This window comes from Leptodactylus fuscus, chromosome 7 (genome assembly GCF_031893055.1).
Source record: "Leptodactylus fuscus isolate aLepFus1 chromosome 7, aLepFus1.hap2, whole genome shotgun sequence".
In the NCBI taxonomy this organism is placed as follows: Eukaryota; Metazoa; Chordata; class Amphibia; order Anura; family Leptodactylidae; genus Leptodactylus; species Leptodactylus fuscus.
This window is the reverse complement of record NC_134271.1, coordinates 84,759,149-84,765,148: the sequence shown is the minus strand read 5'-3', so window position 1 is coordinate 84,765,148 and position 6,000 is coordinate 84,759,149.

The following is a 6,000-nucleotide window of genomic DNA, read 5'->3' as shown; positions in this document are numbered from 1 at the left end:
TCCTCTCCCTGCCTGCTCTCTGCCTGCTAAAGACGCTCGCTCTGCTCGGCCCCGCCCCCTCCGCCCCGCCCCCTCCTCCGGGGGGGGCGGCTTTCTGACATCCGCCTCAGGCAGCAGAAACCCATGGTTCACCCCTGGGCATATGACACATGTGATGGTGGGAAAACTACATTTCCCATGATCCCTCTAAATATGCCCTTTATCAACTCAAACAATTTTTCATTGGTGGTTCATTGTACAGTTTTCAACATATCCTCAGCTACTATTACCCAGCCTAGAGGCATTTAGTGGAGACAGAAGAGAGTGACATATCACGGGGTGTTTTGGGAGGGGGAAGAAGTTAATACACAGTTTAAAGGGATTTTGCATGGCTGAACTATGATGATTTATGCTTAGGATATGTCATCAATATCTGATCAGTGAAGTCCAACACCCGAGACCCCTAAAGATCAGCTATTTTAAGAGATTGCAGTGTTTGGGTGAGCATGGCAGCTTGAATACCAAGCACAGTACCATGAATTGAGAAGGGGCTGTGCTTGGTATTGTAGTGCAGCTCCATTCACTTGAATGAGACTAAGCTACAGCTGTACCATTTGACAAATAAGCATGAATAGGGAAGAGACCACAGCTCTGTGGGGATCTCAAGTGTCAGGCCCCATCGATAAAGTATCCTAAATATTGTTCAATCCTGGAAAAACTCTTCTAATCATTTCATGAATAGAGCACATTGAGACACCAGCATGTACTTTTGTAGCGCCTGGTAGCTGCAAGGCATTGATCAGTTTACTGGATTATTTATTATTATTATTATTATTATTATTATTATTATTATTATTATTATTATTATTATTTTTAAGCACTATTAATTTCATGATGCTCTACATTTGAGGGTTTACATAATATAAACACAATACAAGTACAACACTAACAGTGATACAGGTACAGTGGGATAGAGGGCCCTGCCCGCCAGGGCTTACATTCTAGGAGGGAAGGGGGTTGGAGACCATAAGTGAGGGCAGGATATACATTGAAATCGTACATTAGATGTTTTTAAAGGAAGGAGTTTCTAACATTTGCATGTCTGTTCTGTTTATATAATGTGTTGGCATGTGTGTGCCTGGGCAGCTTACCAGCAGATTGTTGGTTTCCAGTAGGTCTGTGTTTAAAACTGGATCTGAAACATGTATGGTGTCTTTATACGTAGCCTCTGGATGCAGCAAACAATTTGGTTCCTTTCACGCTTCCTACCAGATATGACACGTGACACATGTTAAGTCCAATGTAAATAGCGATGAGAAATTACAAAGTAATTTATTAAGTCACGTGTGGCACTGTCATACTCATAGGGTGTATGTGGCACATGCAGAGCAGGATATCCCAGCTGTCATGTGCACCTACAATAGGGGTCACATATAATAACAGCTGCCAACTTTCATTTAGGACTAAGTATTAAATTAGTAGCCTTGAGCCATAGCATTGCCTCCTTTTGCTCAATATCTAATGTACAGTATATGAACCTTAGGCCAAGTTCGCGTATGCCCGGGTGAATGCTTCCCTGGTTCGTTAGTGCAAGTTCCTGCCATGTAATCGGGATACAACAATTTGTGTTTTGATGTCACCCTTCATTCTTGGACAGCATCTAGGACTCATAATGGGCTAAATATACAGTCATGGCCAAAAGTTTTGAGAATGACACAAATCTTATATTTTCACATGATCTGCTGCCCTCTGTTTTTTATGTGTGTTTGTCAGATGTTTTTATCACACACAGAAATATAATTGCAATCATATTATGAGTAACAAAAGCTTATATTGACAGAATGAGTTAATGCAGCAAGTCAATATTTGCAGTGTTGACCCTTCTTCTTCAGGACCTCTGCAATTCTCCCTGGCATGCTCTCAATCAACTTCTGGACCAAATCCTGACTGATAGCAGTCCATTCTTGCACAATCAATGCTTGTATTTTGTCAGAATTTGTAGGTTTTTGTTTGTCCACCCGTCTCTTGATGATTGACCACAAGTTCTCAATGGGATTAAGATCTGGGGAGTTTCCAGGCCATGGACCCAAAATCTCTATGTTTTGTTCCCTGAGCCATTTAGTTATAACCTTTGCTTTATGGCAAGGTGCTCCATCATGCTGGAAAAGGCATTGTTGATCGCCAAACTGCTCTTGGACGATTGGGAGAAGTTGATCTTGGAGGACATTCTGGTACCATTCTTTTTTCATGGCTGTGTTTTTAGGCAAGACTGTGAGAGAGCCAATTCCCTTGGCTGAGAAGCAACCCCACGCATGAATGGTTTCAGGATGCTTTACAGTTGGCATGAGACAAGACTGGTGGTAGCACTCACCTCATCTTCTCCGAATAAGCTGTTTTCCAGATGTCCCAAACAATCGAAAAGGGGATTCATCAGAGAAAATGACTTTACCCCAGTCCTCAGCAGTCCAATCCCTGTACCTTTTGCAGAATATCAGTCTGTCCCTGATGTTTTTTCTGGAGAGAAGTGGCTTCTTTGCTGCCCTCCTTGAGACCAGGCCTTGCTCCAAGAGTCTCCACCTCACAGTGCATGCAGATGCACTCACACCTGCCTGCTGCCATTCCTCAGCAAGCTCTGCACTGCTGGTAGCCCGATCCCGCAGCTGAAGCACTTTTAAGAGACGGTCCTGGCGCTTGCTGGTCTTTCTTGGGCGCCCTGGAGCCTTTTTGCCAACAATGGAACCTCTTTCCTTGAAGTTCTTGATGATGCGATAGATTGTTGACTGATGTGTAATCTTTCTAGCTACGATACTCTTCCCTGTTAGGCCATTTTTGTGCAGTGCAATGATGACTGCATGTGTTTCTTTAGAGATAACCATGGTTAACAGAAGAGAAACAATGATGCCAAGCACCAGCCTCCTTTTAAAGTGTCCGGTGGTGTCATTCTTACTTAATCATGACAGATTGATCTCCAGCCCTGTCCTCATCAACACCGACACCTGTGTTAATGGAGCAATCACTGAAATTTTGTTAGCTGGTCCTTTTAAGGCAGGGCTGCAATGATGCTGAAATGTGTTTTGGGGGATAAAGTTCATTTTCTAGGCAAATATTGACTTTGCAAGTAATTGCTGTTAAGCTGATCACTCTTTATAACATTCTGGAGTATATGCAAATTGCTATTAGAAAAACTGAAGCAGTAGACTTTGTAAAAATTAATATTTGTATCATTCTCAAAACTTTTGGCCATGACTGTACATTCATACTAGGCCAGGTCTCAATATTCACTTGCTATAAGTTACTTTTATAAACCCCCCCCCCCAGGCTAAATCCAGAGATAACTGATTGATCCTTCCCTTTTCTCCCAAACCTTCTTTAGCAATTGGAGTAAATCGGGAAGAAACATCTGTAATAGAGTTCTATAGCTTTACCAGTCAAATGATATAAAAAGTCACTTAATTTTTTTTTTTTTGACAAATAATTACAGATACACATTTTCCACTTCACCTCAGTAACTCTAAGCCACAGATAAAGTCTGTTGTTCTCTATTATCAGCCATGTCTGTAAAAGCTGTTAAAGCTGTAAACAACAGGGCAACATGTAATGGTTGTCAGGTAGCATACAAGTTATATACTCATAGGAAAACATTGCAGTCACATCACATGGCCAGAAGTTCTCAAACTGCGGTACGTAAAACCCAGTGGGTACACCATGCAATCTCCAGCGGTACTTGCTGTGGCTAAGAACCATTGGTCTGTATTACATGCTGCACTACATGCAGGTCTCCCTTGCCCAGGACAGATGCCTACTCATTTCAGTGGCTGGCACCATGAGAGCGAGTGGTGAGCTGAACTCTGATCCGGGTGCACATTGCTGATGTTACAGCAGACTACAGAACAGAGAGGAAGTGGGGAGCAGACTGGTGAGTGATGAATTAAGCTTACAACTCGCTCCCAGGGAGCCAGTAACTGCAATGGAGACACTGTAGAGGCCATTATATTTCACATAGGGGCCATTATGTTATATACATCGGTACTGTAGGGGCCATTATGTAAAAATGGAGACACTGTGGGGGTCATTATGTTTCACAAGGGAGTATTGTAGGGACCATTATGTTACATGTGGAGACACTGTGGAGGCCATTATGTATCATGGGGGGGGGGGACTGTGGGGTCCTTTACATGACTTCGATAAGTTATTTATAAGTGTTTGCTACTTTAGGGGTAGTTGGTTGGGAATTTTTCTAACTAGGGGGTACTTCACTTGAATAGGTTGAGAAACACTGACATGGGTGATGCAATGTCATCGAGGAGCCATCAGGTGATAGACAAGTGGTACGTGTGTCATGGATTTACAAAGAAACTAGATATGTCTGACCAGGCAGCCCCTGATGTACTTGATCCACCCATTTGTGCTGTGATGCTGTACAAAGAGTCATAAAGCTACTTTCACTAGCTTGCAGCCTAATGTATGGACACCCAGTATACTAGATATCAAAGAACAGAAGGCATGTATAAACTGTGGCCGCACCTTTTGTTAATACACTGTTGAGCTTCTACTATTTTAATGATCTGGAATCAGGACCAAATGATTGTAGTTAGAGATGAGCGAACACTAAAATGTTCGAGGTTCGAAATTCGAATCGAACAGCCGCTCACTGTTCGTGTGTTCGAACAGGTTTCGAACCCCATTATAGTCTATGGGGAACATATACTCGTTAAGGGGGAAACCCAAATCCGTGTCTGGAGGGTCACCAAGTCCACTATGACACCACAGGAAATGATGCCAACACCCTGGAATGACACTGGGACAGCAGGGGAAGCATGTCTGGGGGCATCTAACACACCAAAGACCCTCTATTACCCCAACATCACAGCCTAACAACTACACACTTTACACACTCAATACCACCTCTCTGACAGTAGGAAAACACCTTGAAACATGTGTATTTGGCACTTGCAGTGAGGAGAGCTTGTCACCAGCAGTGAATTTGGCCCTTGTAGTAAGTTGAGGTTGGCACCAACATTTGTTTTGAAAATCAGGGTGGATTGAGCCTCTAACCAGCAGAGTTTGGGCAAATTCATGGTGGAGGGAGCCTCTAAAAACCCCAGTTTGGACCAATTCATGGTGGAGGGAGCCTCTAAAAACCCCAGTTTGGACCAATTCATGGTGGAGGGAGCCTCTAAAAAACCCAGTTTGGACCAATTCATGGTGGAGGGAGCCTCTAAACAGCCCAGTTTGGGCAAATTCATGGTGGAGGGAGCCTCTAACCAGCCCAGTTTGGGCAAATTCATGGTGGAGGGAGCCTCTAAAAACCCCCGTTTGGACCAATTCATGGTGGAGGGAGCCTCTAAACAGCCCAGTTTGGGCAAATTCATGGTGGAGGGAGCCTATAACCAGCCCAGTTTGGACCAATTCATGGTGGAGGGAGCCTCTAAAAACCCCAGTTTGGACCAATTCATGGTGGAGGGAGCCTCTAAAAAACCCAGTTTGGACCAATTCATGGTGGAGGGAGCCTCTAAACAGCCCAGTTTGGGCAAATTCATGGTGGAGGGAGCCTCTAAAAACCCCAGTTTGGACCAATTCATGGTGGAGGGAGCCTCTAAAAACCCCAGTTTGGACCAATTCATGGTGGAGGGAGCCTCTAAAAACCCCAGTTTGGACCAATTCATGGTGGAGGGAGCCTCTAAAAAACCCAGTTTGGACCAATTCATGGTGGAGGGAGCCTCTAACCAGCCCAGTTTGGACCAATTCATGGTGGAGGGAGCCTCTAAAAACCCCAGTTTGGACCAATTCATGGTGGAGGGAGCCTCTAAACAGCCCAGTTTGGACCAATTCATGGTGGAGGGAGCCTCTAAAAACCCCAATTTGGACCAATTCATGGTGGAGGGAGCCTCTAACCAGCCCAGTTTGGACCAATTCATGGTGGAGGGAGCCTCTAACCAGCCCAGTTTGGGCAAATTCATGGTGGAGGGAGCCTCTAAAAACCCCAATTTGGACCAATTCATGGTGGAGGGAGCCTCTAAA